The 15976-nt window shown below is 44.5% G+C and overlaps 1 protein-coding gene across 1 annotated transcript in view; it reads right to left on the reverse strand.

The window, feature by feature from the left end:
- Positions 1-15976, reverse strand: part of DMD (dystrophin) — a 553630-nt gene that overhangs the window by 228072 nt on the left and 309582 nt on the right. The window lies entirely within an intron of this gene.

Here is a 15976-nt window from a genome sequence, read left to right on the forward strand (position 1 = left end):
TTAGTTACAAAAATAGTATTATAAACTGCCATTTATGGAAGGACTGAGTCTACTTAGAGTATCTTTTTCAATCATTTCATGCTTTCCATTATTATTATTATATAATAATATCACGTTATCAATAATATCATTATATTATTATTAAATAATATAATAATGATAATAATAAAAGAAAGCATGAAATGATTGAAAAAGATACTCTGAGTAGACTCAGTTCTTCCATCATGGCAGTTTTCACAGTGGATTTTGGTCCTCTAATCCCGGCCCTGCCACTTCCCTGCTGTGTGACCTTGATCAAGTCACTTCACTGGTAAAATGGGGATAATTTATCAGTTCTGCCTCCTTTAGACCGTCAGCCCCATGTAAGACAGGGACTGTGTCTGCCCAGCTTCTCTTGTATTTACTCCAGTGCTTCAGACAGGGCTAGGTACGTGGCAAACATGCAACAGATTATTATTATTATTAAGAAGAAGAGGAAGAACCTAGATACGGGATTCTACCCATAATGGAGAAATTCAATATTATAGCGTGCCCCCCAAATTTGACCATATTTCAAATCCCGGCTCCGCCAACTGTCAGCTGGGTGACCTGGGGCAAGTCACTTCACTTCTCTGGGCCTCAGCTACCTCATCTGGAAAATGGGGATTGACTGTGAGCCCCCGCCGGGACAACCTGATCACCCCGTAACCTTCCCAGCGCTTAGAACGGTGCTTTGCACATAGTAAGCGCTTACTAAATGCCGTCATTATTATTATTATTACCTCCTATCTGGGGACTACGTTTCCCAGAAGATTCCGGGAAGGAGACCCAATGGAGAAGCCCGGCACAGGTTTTCCTTTGAGGAGGACAATTCCTCCGGGCCTCTCCCTTCCGACTCTTCTCTTCTCCTGAGCGTCCCCCAAGGCCGCATCTCCACACGTGGCTCAGTGGAAAGAGCCCGGGCTTTGGAGTCAGAGGTCATGGGTTCGAATCCCAGCTCCACCACAAGTCTGCTGTGTGACCTTGGGCAAGTCACTTCACTTCTCTGAGCCTCAGTTCCCTCATCTGTAAAAATGGGGATTAAGACTGTGAGTCCCACGTGGGACAACTTGATCACATTGTATCCCCCCCAGCGCTTAGAACTGTGCTTTGCACATAGTAAGCGCTTAACAAATAATAATAATAATATTATATTATATTATATTATATTAAATTATATTATTATTGTTATCACCACCTCTGTTGTGCGGAACAAAACGTTTCTGCTGGAGATGCAGAGGGGGACACGCACAACTCCACAACATTGCTCATGACTGTTAAGACTGACATACTCTTCAAAACTTGGCGCTTAGAACAGTGCTTTGCACATAGTAAGCACTTCATAAATGCCATTATTAATTATTAAAACAGCGCAGCGGCCGGCTCCCCGGGCCGGGCTTAAAACCATCATCTCACGGCTCCATTTCCCCTGGGTTTTCTTTGCCGAGAAACAACAGGCCAAGCCCATCTTGGAATCCCATCCCCAGATGCCATTTGGACGACGTCTCGGATTCGGAATTTGCTGACAATGTTCGGAGTACCGAGTCCAAGTCAAAAAAAAGGACACGTCGGTCTCTGCCTCGGTGGGCTTACCCTCTAAGGCTATTTCCTATCTCGGACGGAAGAAACCAGTCAACTGCACACGTCTAATAATCTAGCAACACGCGGGCAGAAACACGGTAAAGACTTCTCTCACCGAAAGCCAAGTTAGCTCTCGGAATAATAATACACTCCAGTTTTATACCTTTTGTTGCAGGAATTCACAAGGGCTTTCTCTAAAGCAGTAGAAACTCTAATGTAGTTGCGGAAAATTGTTTATTTCCATCACACGGTTCCATAGGCTGCCAGTTGAATTTATGATGAGTTGGGGGAAAGAATAATTCCACTCCCAGAGTACTGAGAACGAAGAAAATAAGTGTGCGTGCATGCATGTAAAGAAAAGAGTACACTGTACTCTCCGGACTGGATGGGTTAAAACTAAAGCATTTCCATGACAAACCCCAGGAATTTATTTAAATAAGATAAACAAGGAACTTCAGGATAGCTCTGAGGCTCATAGAAGAATTCGATCTATTTTATTTCCGATAAACCGCCTTGAACAAAGGGAAGGCAGAATAATTCAGGTCTGCAATCGTCTCTGACAAACGCTTACCGCGCTCTGCATCTTAGCTGAGTGGCAACAAATTGAAATTACAAACACTAATTTAGAGCCGCTTCCTAAACGCCTAAAGCAAAACAAAATAGCTAAGTACTAATTTAATTTCACATTACACCGTACGGCAAGCAACTGACAAAATAATCAGGCCAAACGGAGAGAAAGTTTCCGTTTTGACCGGAGTTGACCGAAGAATTTTAATTTTGAATGAAGCCTTCCCCTCCCCACAGCAACTGTATATATGTATATATTTTTGTATGGATTTATTACTCTATTTATTTATTTTATTTGTACATATTCATTCTATTTATTTTATTTTGTTAATATGTTTTGTTTTGTTGTCTGTCTCTCCCTTCTAGGCTGTGAGCCCACTGTTGGGTAGGGACCGTCTCTAGATGTTGCCAACTTGTACTTCCCAAGCGCTTAGTCCAGTGCTCTGCACACAGTAAGTGCTCAATAAATATTATTGAATGAATGAATGAATTTCTTCCCTTATTGTTAATTGGAGCTCATATTTCAAGTTATTAAGCAGATTCTGATCCTCATTTTTTAAGATGACTGGGTTGCCATCTGGACCATTGGGTAGGGATTTACTGAGAGAGGGAAGGGGCGGCAAAAAAAAAAAAAAAAGGGGAGCTCTTGGGAATGTACACCAAGGCTAATAATAAATGAAATTCTGAATGCATTTAAAATTACCCAGAAAGCTATCAGTGGCATTTATTAAGCGCTTACTATATGCACTGCATTAAATGCTTAGAAAGATATACTAAAACAGAATTAGCAGACACGTTCCCTGCTAATACGGAGTTTATAGTCTAGAAAGGGAGGCAAATATTAATATGAATGTTATTTATAATATATAATTTATAGATCTGTACACGTAGAGGGGGTTGGGATGAATATTAATTGTCCAAAGGTCACAGATTCAAGTGCATAAACTACGCGGAGGGAGAGAAGGCCGGGAAAATGGGGGCTTAGTTGGAGGAGGCCTCTTGGAGGAGATGCGACCTTGGGAAGGCTTTGAAGGGGGTCGTCTGGGGGATATGGAAGGGAAGAGAAGTACAGGCTAGTGGGAAAGAGTGGAATAATAATAATAATAATAATGGTATTTGTCAAGCGCTTACTATGTGCAAAGCACTGTTCTAACCACTGAAAGTGGAAAGGGGTTAGTGGATAAATACTTCCATATTGGTATCCCCCTTTGGACTGTAAGCTCCTTGGGGGCAAGGAATGGATCACTTGAATGTTTGGACTTCCCAAATTCATTCATTCATTCATTCATTTATTCATTCGTATTTATTGAGTGCTTACTGTGTGCAGAGCACTGTACTAAGCGCTTGGGAAGTACAAGTTGGCAACATATAGAGACATTCCCTACCCAACAGTGGGCTCACAGTCTAGAAATACAACGGCATTTAAGCGCTTACTATGTGCAAAGCATTGTCTGCTACAGTACACTGTGGCCAACGGGCGCTCAACAAATACTCTTACTACCACCACAACTACTGCCAGTGGGGTAGATGTTGCCTCGGATACGGAGGAGGTAGCCAAGAGGCTCCAAGAATTCCTTGGATGGATTTTTTTTTATCAAGGAAGAGTCAGAACAGTCCTGAGCTTTGAGGGTAGATTGGGCCCGAATAAATCTGTCTGGGTTTCCTAGAAAACCTACCGATCTGTAGTAAAATGGGTCGAACTACGACCCAACACGGCGCTGCTTCTCCCGGCCGGTCTCGTGATGCAGGTTGACGCCGGCTTGGTGCCCCACTTCCCAAGTGCATCCCTGGGCAGTGCCCGAACACCATGCTCTTGGTGAGAATAATAAAATAATAATAATAATAATAATAATGATGATGTTGGTATTTGTTAAGCGCTTACTATGTGCAAAGCACCATTCTAAGCGCTGGGGAGGTTACAAAGTGATCAAGTTGTCCCACGGGGGGCTCACAGTCTTAATCCCCATTTTACAGATGAGGTAACTGAGGCACGGAGAAGTGAAGTGACTTGTCCAAAGAAGCAGCACGGCCAAGCGGAGTCAGGAGAGCCCAGTTCTAATCTGGGCTCTGCCGCTTTTCTGTTGTGTGACCTTGGCCACATCATTTTAGAGAAGCAGCGTGGCTCAGTGGAAAGAGCCCGGGTTTTGGTGTCAGAGGTCATGGGTTCCAATCCCAGCTCCGCCGCTTGTCAGCTGTGTGACTTTGGGCAAGTCACTTCACTTCTCTGGGCCTCAATTCTCTCATCTATAAAATGGGGATGAAGACTGTGAGCCCCCCGTGGGACAACCTGATCACCTTGGATCTACTCCAGCGCTTAGAACAGTGCTTTGCACATAGTAAGCACTTAACAAATACCATTATTATTATTATTATTGTCATTATTATTATTATTATTATTATTCCCCGCTCTGGGTCTCAGATACCTCATCTGTGAAATGGGAATTAAGAAGGTGAACCCCATTTGGGAGAAGGACTGTGTCCGATCTAATTCGCTTGGCTCAGTGGAGAGAGCCCGGGCTTTGGAGTCAGAGGTCCCAGCTCTGCCACTTATCAGGTATGTCACTTTGGGTTAGTCACTTCACTTCTCTGGGCCTCAGTTCCCTCATCTGTAAAATGGGGATGAAGACTGTGAGCCCCCCGTGGGACAACCTGATCACCTTGTAAACTCCCCAGAGCTTAGAACAGTGCTTTGCACATAGTAAGCGCTTAATAAATGCCATCGTGATTATTATTACCTACTCCAGTGCTGTTCCAAGTGCAGGGCTTGACAGTTAGTGAGCTTAAGGAATACCACCATCATTATTATTATTTATTTTGTTGGTCTTTTAATTGGGGGGGACCAGATTGGGGTCCCCTCCTGCCACAGGGGTCACCCCCGATTTCACCTAAATGCACTTGGCTTTCAGAGGAAACCACATGCGTACCCGGTGGACGGTCTGTTCCCCAGGTGAGTCCCTTCCTCCTACCGAGTTTCCCGGAAAGGTCGGTCGTCAATCCAGAGATTTCAAGTCTGGGCCGATCCATTGGTAACCGCGGTAAACCGCCAGTTTATATCACCAATCAATCAATCAATCGTATTTATTGAGCGCTTAGAGTGTGCAGAACACTGTACTAAGCGCTGCGGAAGTACAAGTTGGCAACCTATCATCCTGAACAATTTCGCCGGATAACGTTTCACAGAGCAAAAATGCCTCAGCGGGTCGTGGAAGCTACAGAACGATTAACTAGAGTGCCGGGGCGCAGCTGACTAAGCTTACATTTCCAAAGGCCTTTGACAAGGTTCCAAACCACATTTTTTTAAATTTATAATGGCATTTATTAAGCGCTTACTATGCGCAAAGCACTGTTCTAAGTGCTGAACACTTGAACATTTGCTCCCAAAAACATAAGTCAAAGTGTTGGAGGGGTTTTTTTCCCTTCCAGAATTCTGTCATATGGGGCCGGAGGGTTTTTCTTTTCCGGGATTCCCTCACAAATGCAGGTTTCTGGGCCAGGCTGTCCCAAATGGGGCAAGTAATAATAATAATAATAATGGCATTTATTAAGCGCTTACTATGCGCAAAGCACTGTTCTAAGCGCTGAACTCTTGAACATTTCCTCCCAAAAACATGTCAAAGTATTGGAGGGTTTTTTCCCTTCCAGAATTCTCTCATATGGGGCCAGAGGGTTTTTTCTTTTCCAGGATTCCCTCACAAATGCAGGTTTTTGGGCCGGTCTGTCCCAAATGGGGCAAATAATAATAATAATAATGGCATTTATTAAGCGCTTCCTATGTGCAAAGCACTGTTCTAAGCGCTGGGCACAGAGAAGTTGTCAGCAACGGGAGAAGCAGGCAGCAGTCCACAAGAGCCTGCAGGATTTTGGCGCCGAAAAGCTGCCCCGGCCTTCAAGGAGGGGAGCAATGAGCATGATTCCTATTTATAAAATTACAATTCCTGAGAGTACTTCCCTTCACAAGAAGCAAGTAATTTGAAGCAAGCTGTTGTAATCTTCTAATTTACGCTTTACGGAGGGAAGGCGATTTACATAAATCTTTTCAACAGCTCGGTCTCTTTCTCAGTTTGGGGGAAGACGTAACTATCCCAAACTAGAGATAGTACAAGTTACCTGTAATTACAAGATTCCTTCCATCTGCTTCTGAGAAATACCAAGCCCCGGTTGAATAACTGAAGAGGGTCGATTTTGATTTCTGTTTTCCTTCTCATGCACAACTTGGTGACGGTCTCTCAATTCAATCATTTCTAAGAGCGTCACAAGGCACGTCTACATTTACACTCGGGCGTAGGATGATTAACATGGAAAGATCAGGAAATCATTTCCTTCCACAATTACGTGACTCAAAAATTCATGTTTTAGCAATGTGAATAACGGTTATACAATCAGATACATTGTCTATTTCTACTGACACGGATATTTTTTAAGAACTATTAGAGACCAATACAGGGAAAATATGTTGGAACTTGTCAAACACGATAAGGGAAGCTTTCTCCAACGTCTCACTCATTTTCCAGTTTACACAAAAGGGTAAATTAATACGTATCAGCGGTTCTCAATCACGGTCTCCTCGGTTTCCCAACGGCGGGCAGAATCACCAAAAGACACCAAAATACTCCTCGAAGTCTGAATGACTAAAGCCCAATGACAATTCCAAATCCTTTGGAGACGGCATTTCCTCCAGGAAGCCGTCCCTGATCAACTTGCCGCTCTTGGTGAATGTGCCTGCTGTTAGAGAAGCAGCGCGGCTCAGTGGAAAGAGCCCGGGCTTTGGAGTCAGGGGTCATGGGTTCAAATCCCGACTCTGCCACTTGTCAGCTGTGTGACTTTGGGCAAGTCACTTCACTGGGCCTCAGTTACCTCATCTGTCAAATGGGGATCGACTGTGAGCCCCCCGTGGGACAACCTCATCACCTTGTAACCTCCCCAGCGCTTAGACAGTGCTTTGCATATAGTAAGCGCTTAATAAATGCCATCACTATTATTATTATTATAGGTACTGTGTCCAACCTGATTATCCCAGCGCTTAGTACAGTTTTTGAGACATGGTAAGCGCTTAACACATGATTATAATAACTGTGGTATCTGTTAAGTGCTTACTCTGTGCCAAGCACTGTTCTAAGCTGCTTTGCTAAGCAGTTCCGGCTGGAGACAGTCCGTATCCCACATGGGGCTCACAGTCTTAATCCCCATTTTACAGATGAGGTCACCGAGGCCCAGAGAAGTTAAATGACTTGCCCAAGATATCACAGCAGAGACGCGGTGGTGCCGTGATTAGAACCCAGGTCCTCTGGCCCTGGCCCGAGGCGCTTTCCGCCAGGCCACGCTGCTTCGTTTAAGAATTGGGAGGATTCTGGAGTCCTGGTCCCGCTGGTTTTCCCGAAAGTGAGTCCATCCCGCTTGGCGTCTACACTCTTGCCACGCAGTCTCTGCTAAAAGCCCACGGCGACCTTCCCGTCGGTCCTGGCAAAGAGAAAGCCTCCACGGGGACTGATTCTTAAGGGCGGAGATCATAAAAAAAACCCGTAGCGCCACTTCTCTTCCCCATTTCTCATACTATCGTCGGTGAAAAGTCTCATTCGGATGAAAGAAAATCAAATCCTGGTCTGTGTACTTTAGATCAATTACCAGTTGGAGATCTCTTTTTTCCCCCAGAGTCAAACCGGCTGACTTCTTCTATTGATTGAAAGGTCAATTCCAACGCCACAGCTGCTGCCCGAGACCATTAATACCAATAAAGCCTGTAGTTGACGGAGGTATTTGTTCAGTGCTTACTACGGGCCAAGGACTGTACTACGCACTGGGGCGGATACAAGATAATCCGATCGGTCCCAGTGCCAGAACCACGCAGGGCTCACCCTCTAAGAGCGAGGGATAAAACTGATTTATCAATAAACTGAATGTATTTTTCAATAAATCAATCAATAAATTGATTATTCAATAACTAGGAAAATGAATGAAAGGGAGGACAGGCATTAAATCAATCAATAAATTGATTTTTCAATAAATACGACTGAAGGAATGAAAGGGAGGACAGGCATTTTAACTAAAAAATAATAGATGAGGAAATCCCACTGCTGCCAATAGAGCCTTTCCCGCTCTTTACTGTAAGCTCCTTGAGGGCAGGGAATGCGTCTGTTATATTGTACTCTCCCAAACGATTAGTACAGCGTGGATCAGTGGAAAGAGCCCGGGCTCTGGAGTCAGAGGTCATGGGTTCAAATCCCGGTTCCGCCAGCTGTCAGCTGTGTGATTTTGGGCAAGTCACTTCACTTCTCTGGGCCTCAGTTACCTCATCCGTAAAATGGGGATTAAGACTGTGAGCCCCCCATGGAACAACCTGATCGCCCTGTAACCTCCCCAGCACTTAGAACAGTGCTTTGCACATAGTAAGCGCTTAATAAATGCCATTATTATATGTTGCCAACTTGTACTTCCCAAGCGCTTAGTACAGTGATCTGCACACAGTAAGCGTTCAATAAATATGACTGATTGATTGACTGATTGATTGACGGGGACTGTGTCCAACCTGATTACCTTATATCTATCCCAGCGCTTAGAACAGTACCTGGCATATAGGAAGCATTTAACAAATAGCATAAAATATGAACTTTTGCGTATAGATTTACACTTAATTTCTTCCTCCTATTTCTAATTTATTTTGATGTCTGTTCCCCTCAGCCCTAGACTATAAGCTCTTTGAGGGCAGGGATCGTGACTACTAACTCTGTCTCCCCCTTCTAGGCTGTGAGCCCACTGTTCGGTAGGAACCGTCTCTACATGTTGCCAACTTGTACTTCCCAAGTGCTTAGTACTGTGCTCTGCACACATTAAGTGCTCAATAAATACAATTGAATGAAGGAATGAATAAAGCACTTTGGCTGTTGAAGGAGGCCAGCCAAAGGACTCTCCCCCTCGTCCCCCTCTCCATCCCCCCGTCTTACCTCCTTCCCCTCCCCACAGCACCTGTATATATGTATATATGTTTGTACATATTTATTACTCTATTTATTTTACTTGTACATATCTATTCTATTTATTTTATTTTGTCAATATGTTTGGTTTTGTTCTCTGTCTCCCCTTTCTAGACTGTGAGCCCACTGTTGGGTAGGGACTGTCTCTAGATGTTGCCAACTCGGACTTCCCAAGTGCTCAGTACAGTGCTCTACACACAGTAAGCGCCCAATAAATATGATGGATTGATTGATTGACTGTATATATTGCTAACCTGGACTTCTCAAGCGCTTAGTACAGTGCTCTGCACACAATAAGTGCTCAATAAATGTGATTGATTGATTGACTGATTGACTGTCTTTATATGTTGCCAACTTGTACTTCCCAAGCGCTTAGTACAGTGCTCTGCACACAGTAAGCGCTCAATAAATCAATCAATCAATCATATTTATTGAGCGCTTACTGTGTGCAAAGCACTGGACTAAGCACTTGGGAAGTCCAAGTTGGCAACATCTAGAGACGGTCCCTACCCAACAGTGGGCTCACAGTCTAAAAGGGGGAGACAGAGAACAAAACCAAACATACTAACAAAATAAAATAAATAGAATAGATACAATTGATTGATTGATTGATTGAGGATGAATCTATGGACCCAACCCAGGGCTACTCTTCTGCCATGGACAGACTCCGATTCCTGGATGTGGAATCTGTAGGTGCTCGCAACGTCACGAAGCCGCCCTTGGGCCTTCCCTGACTGTAGTCTATTAAGCTGTTCTGAGGAACAGGGCTCTTGACCCAGCAGGCCCTCAGTACACACCAATCAATCAATCAATCGTATTTATTGAGCGCTTACTGTGTGCAGAGCACTGTACTGAGTGCTTGGGAAGTCCAAGTTGGCAACATATAGAGATGGTCCCTACCCAACAGTGGGCTCACAGTCTAGAAGGGGGAGGCAGAGAACAAAACCAAACATATTAACAAAATAAAATAGAATAGATATGTACAAGTAAAATAAATAGAGTAATAAATATGTACAAACATCTATCCATATATACAGGTGCTGTGGGGAAGGGAAGGAGGTAAGGTGGAGGGGATGGAGAGGGGGAGGAGGGGGAGAGGAAGGAGGGGGCTCAGTCTGACCACTGACCGACCCCATCGAAATTTTATGTGATATTCCCCAAACCACCATCAACTCGGGCCCGTTTTCTGAGCTATCATCATCATCATCAATCGTATTCATTGAGCGCTTACTGCGTGCAGAGCACTGTACTAAGCACTTGGGAAGTACAAGTTGGCAACATATAGAGACGGTCCCTACCCAACAGTGGGCTCACAGTCTAAAAGAGCTATCTGAAGAGATTTGGGGAGCTGGCCGAAAGCACAAACGAATCCGCCAAGAGACAACCCCTGTACTTCGCAAGGACTTCCTCAAGTTTCCGCAGTCTCTCGCAAGAAATGAGCTATCCGAGGCAGGGCTGAGTACACTTCAAACAAAATGCCATTAATCTTCGTTAAAGGTATTTGCTGAGCTGAGCACAAATGCCTTAGCAGTTCTCTCTCGATGAGCCAAGACTACAGAGATCTCCAATCAGCCCAAGACGTCGGGTGCTATTTCTCACACTTCAAGTCTCCGTGCCGAAATTAATATCTGTATTCTTTGATCGCGGGCTCCGTCTTCAGACGCTCAACTTCCCTACATCAATCACAGAAGTGTTAGACAGCCACACTTATTTCCATTTTGAAAGGCTGTCTCGATCCTGACGTCCACCAACCCCCAACGCAGTCCTTCTACGGTATCTGTTAAGCGCTTACTACTTGCCAGGTACTGTGCTAAGCTCTGGGATACATTCAAGCTGAGCAGGTTGGACACGGTCCATGTCCCACAAGAGGCTCACGGTTTTAATCCCCATTTTACCCAGGGGGTAACTGAGGCCCAGAGAGGTGAATTGCCTTGCCCCAGGTCACACAGCAGACAAGTGGCTTCACTATAAGCGCGGCTCAGAGTCCGGAGACGTCTCATTCAGTCACCAATGGCCTTGAGGACCCGAGGGTCCCTCAAGATGACAAATCTCTCAAAGCCGAACTAAGATGGGGGGGCACGACGGTGGGATGTCTCCTTACCGCCGCATTTCCCAAAGATTCCTGGACTGTAGCCTCAATCAACCAATCCGTCGACGGAATCTACTGAGCGCTCACTGTGCGCTGAACACTCTAAACCAATCGATCAATCAGTTACCTTGTAACGTCCCCAGCGCTTAGAACAGCGTTTTGCACATAGTAAGCGCTTAATAAATGCCACTATTATTATTATTATTATTCTCTGGGCCTCAGTTCCCTCATCTGGAAAATGGGGATGAAGACTGTGAGGCCCCGTGGGACAAACTGATCACCTTGTAACCTCCCCAGCACTTAGAACAGTGCTTTGCACATAGTAAGTGCTTAATAAATGCCATTATTATTATTATTCTCTGGGCCTCAGTTCCCTCATCTGTCAAATGGGGATGAAGACTGTGAGCCCCCCGTGGGACAACCTCATCACCTTGTAACGTCCCCAGCGCTTAGAACAGTGCTTTGCACATAGTATGCACTTAATGCCACTATTATTATTCTCTGGGCCTCAGTTCCTTCATCTGGAAAATGGGGATGAAGACTGTGAGCCCGCCGTGGGACAACCTGACCACCTTGTAACCTCCCCAGTGCTCAGAACAGTGCTTTGCACATAGTAAGTGCTCAATAAATGCCATTATTATTATTATTCTCTGGGCCTCAGTTCCCTCATCTGGAAAATGGGGATGAAGACTGTGAGCCTCCCATGGGACAACTTGATCACCTTGTAACCTCCCCAGTGCTTAGAACAGTGCTTTGCACATAGTAAGTGCTTAATAAATGCTATTATTATTATTATTATTATTATTATTATTATTATTATTCTCTGGGCCTCAGTTCCCTCATCTGGAAAATGGGGATGAAGACTGTGAGCCCCCATGGGACAACCTGATCACCTTGTAAGCTTAGAACAGTGCTTTGCACATAGTAAGTGCTTAATAAATGCCATTATTATTATTATTGTTATTATTATTGATGATGGAGTGCAGACTGTGAGCCCACTGTTGGGTAGGGACCGTCTCTATATGTTGCCAACTTGTACTTCCCAACCGCTTAGTACAGTGCTCTGCACACAGCAAGTGCTCAATAAATACGATTGACTGATTGATTGATCTAAAGGGCTGGGATGGCAGGGGACGGAGTGTCAAATGAAGAGCAGGAGAAAGAGTATCTAGGAAGGAGAAGAAGGATGAGGAAGGGAAGGAGGTGGAGGTGGGAGTGGGAGAGGGGAGTTTTTAGCTTATTTCATTTTTCCCTGAGATATCCTTTTTCCTTAACTCTAAATAAATCAATGGTATTTATTGAGCACCTACTGTATGCAGAGAATTACACTATGTGCTCGGGAACGTACAACACAATAGAGCTGGGAGACTCGGTCTTTGTCCCCCAGGAGTTTCCAGTCTATCAGACTGCGAGGAGGGGGCTTTCAGTCCCCGTTTTTTATTTTTCAAAAGGACTTAAGGTGCTGTAAAAAGAAAATCATCAAAGACAGAATCGTTTCAAGGCTCAGAAATTTAACAGTTGATCTTAATTACAAGGAATGCACTTAGATTCCCAGTCAAGTGGTGTCAACTGGAGGTGGATTCATTCATTCATTCATTCAATCGGGTTTATTGGGCGCTTACTGTGTGCAGGGCACTGTACTAAGCGCTTGGGATGTACAAGTTGGCAACATATAGAGACGGTCCCTACCCAACAACGGGCTCACAGTATAAAGGATCTGGGGTCCTCGGACAAACCCCCGCCTCCGCACTCAATCAAGGACAGGGCAGCTCCCGGGAGTTAGTGTTTGTAACAGGGGCCACTTGAATGAGAGCACACAGACACCAAAGAAGATAGAAACGGAGCCAAAAAGAAGAATTTTTAGGAGATAAAGCCAAATATTAAGGGATGGCATGGAACTCAAGTTCTCTAAAATCTGCAGGATTTGTGAATAGAAATTGAACATTCAAAAACCTGTGGTGCATTTACCAGGGAGCTAGATGAACTAATTATCAAGCGGAGTCATTCTGAGAGGGGCAAATTCAAGACACCCAATTTACGACCAAGACCAAACCTTACATTTACAGGCATTTGACCGCGTAGTAATCAGACCCTGTGTGCTTTAACCATCTTTGCCCACAGTTCACTTAATTTAGGGCCAAAGTGGTTAGAGAACTTCAACTCAATCTAAAAGAAAACCTCGGTCTTGCTCTCCTTGGGCAAACTCAAGCGGAAAGTCCTTGTGGGCACAATAAAAGCATCTTGGGCTTCCTCAATCAATCAATCAAACGTATTTATTGAGCGCTTACTGTGTGCACAGCACTGTACTAAGCGCTTGGGAAGTACAAGTTGACAACATATAGAGACAGTCCCTACCCAACAGTGGGCTCACAGTCTAAAAGGGGGAGACAGAGAACAAAACCAAACATACTAACAAAATAAAATAAATAGAATAGATATGTACAATTAAAATAAATAAATAAATTTATTTATTCTGTTCTTTATTTATTTATTATTTTTCTATTTATTCTGTTCTTTTCCTAGCACCTAATTCATGGCCATCAGTGGGTGCCCAACTCACAACATGGCCAACTAATAAAACCTTGGGAGAGGCAGGGTGGCCTGGGAAGCTGAAGGCCCCGGGTTCTGGTGGCTGCTCTGTGGCCTTGAGCAAGTCACTTCCCTTCTCTGGGCCTCAGTCACCTCATCTGTAAAATGGGGATTAAGACTGTGAGCCCCACGGGGGACATGGGCTGCAGGGACTCTGTCCAACCTGATTTCCCTCTCTCTACCCCAGCATTCATTCATTCAGTTGTATTTATTGAGCGCTTACTGTGTGCAGAGCAATGTACTAAGCGCTGGGGAGGTTACAAGGTGATCAGGTTGTCCCACAGGGGACTCACAGTCAATCCCCATTTTACAGATGAGGTAACTGAGGTACAGAGAAGTTAAGTGACTTGCCCAAAGTCACACAGCTGACATTTGGCAGAGCTGGGACTTGAACCCATGACCTCTGACTCCAAAGCCCATGCTCTTTCCACTGGGCCACGCTGCTTCACGTACGTACGTAGAAGAGTGCCTCACACATAATAAGCACTTAACAAATACCCTGAAAAAAACCCAGAGAGAAATCCCAAGGCCTGGCTAATACATATCAGCCAGTCAGAACAGCATACATCACAATCAGTCAATAAATACTCGATGGTATTTATTGATTATTTACTGTGTGAAGGGAATTGTACTGAAGGTTTGGGGAAGTACAGTACAAAAGAGTTGGTAAGCGTGTTCCCTGACCACAAGGAGCACACAGTATAGAGGGAGACGCAGACATTAAAATAAATAAATTATGGGTAGGTCCATAGGTGCTATGGAGCTGAGAATGGGCTGAATATCAGGTGCTCAGCGGATGTAATCATAATAATAACATTTATTAAGCGCTTACTATGTGCCAAGCACTGTTCTAAGCACTGGGGAGGTTACAAGGTGATCAGGTTGTCCCACGGGGGGCTCTCAGTCTTCATCCCCATTTTACAGATAATAATAATAATGTTGGTATTTGTTAAGTGCTTACTATATGCAAAGCACTGTTCTAAGCGCTGGGGTAGATACAAGGTAATCAGGTTGCCCCACGAGGGGCTCACAGTCTTCACCCCCATTTTACAGATGAGGGAACTGAGGCCCAGAGAAGTGAAGCGACTTGCCCAAAGTCACACAGCTGACAAGTGGCGGAGCCAGGATGTGAACCCATGACCTCTGACTCCAAAGACTGGGCTCTTTCCACTGAGCCACGCTGCTTCCCTATGAGGCACAGAGAATAATAATAATAATAATGGCATTTATTAAGTGCTTACTATGTGTCAAGCACTGTTCTAAGCGCTGGGGAGGTTACAAGGTGATCAGGTTGTCCCACGGGGGCTCACAGTCTTAATCCCCATTTTACAGATGAGGCACAGAGAATAATAATAATGATGGCATTTATTAAGCGCTTGCTATGTGCAAAGCACTGCTCTAAGCGCTGGGAAGGTTACAAGGTGATCAGGTTGTCCCACGGGGGGCTCACAGTTTTAATCCCCATTTTACGGATGAAGCACAGAGAATAATATTAATAATAATAATAATAATAATGGCATTTATTAAGCATTTACTATGTGCAAAGCACTGTTCTAAGCGCTGGGTAGGTTACAAGGTGATCAGGTTGTCCCACGGGGGCTCACAGTCTTAATCCCCATTTTACAGATGAGGCACAGAGAATAATAATAATAATAATAATAATAATGATGGCATTTATTAAGCGCTTACTATGTGCTAAGCACTGCTCTAAGCACTGGGGAGGTTACAAGGTGATCAGGTTGTCCCATGGGGGGCTCACAGTCTTAATCCCCATTTTACAGATGAGGCACAGAGAATAATAATAATAATGGCATTTATTAAGTGCTTACTATGTGCCAAGCACTGTTCTATGGACTGGGGAGGTTACAAGGTGATCAGGTTGTCCCACGGGGGGCTCACAGTCTTCATCCCCATTTTACAGATGAGGCACAGAGAATAATAATAATAATGATGGCATTTATTAAGCGCTTACTATGTGCCAAGCACTGTTCTAAGCACTGGGGAGGATAAGTGAAGTGACTTGCCCCAAGTCACACAGCTGACAACAGGCGGAGCCGGGGTTTGAACCCACGATCTTTTAGACTGGGAGCCCACTGTTGGGTAGGGACTGTCTCTATATGTTGCCAACTTGTACTTCCCAAGCGTTTAGTACAGTGCTCTGCAC

Source organism: Tachyglossus aculeatus, chromosome 15 (genome assembly GCF_015852505.1).
Source record: "Tachyglossus aculeatus isolate mTacAcu1 chromosome 15, mTacAcu1.pri, whole genome shotgun sequence".
Classification (NCBI taxonomy): domain Eukaryota; kingdom Metazoa; phylum Chordata; class Mammalia; order Monotremata; family Tachyglossidae; genus Tachyglossus; species Tachyglossus aculeatus.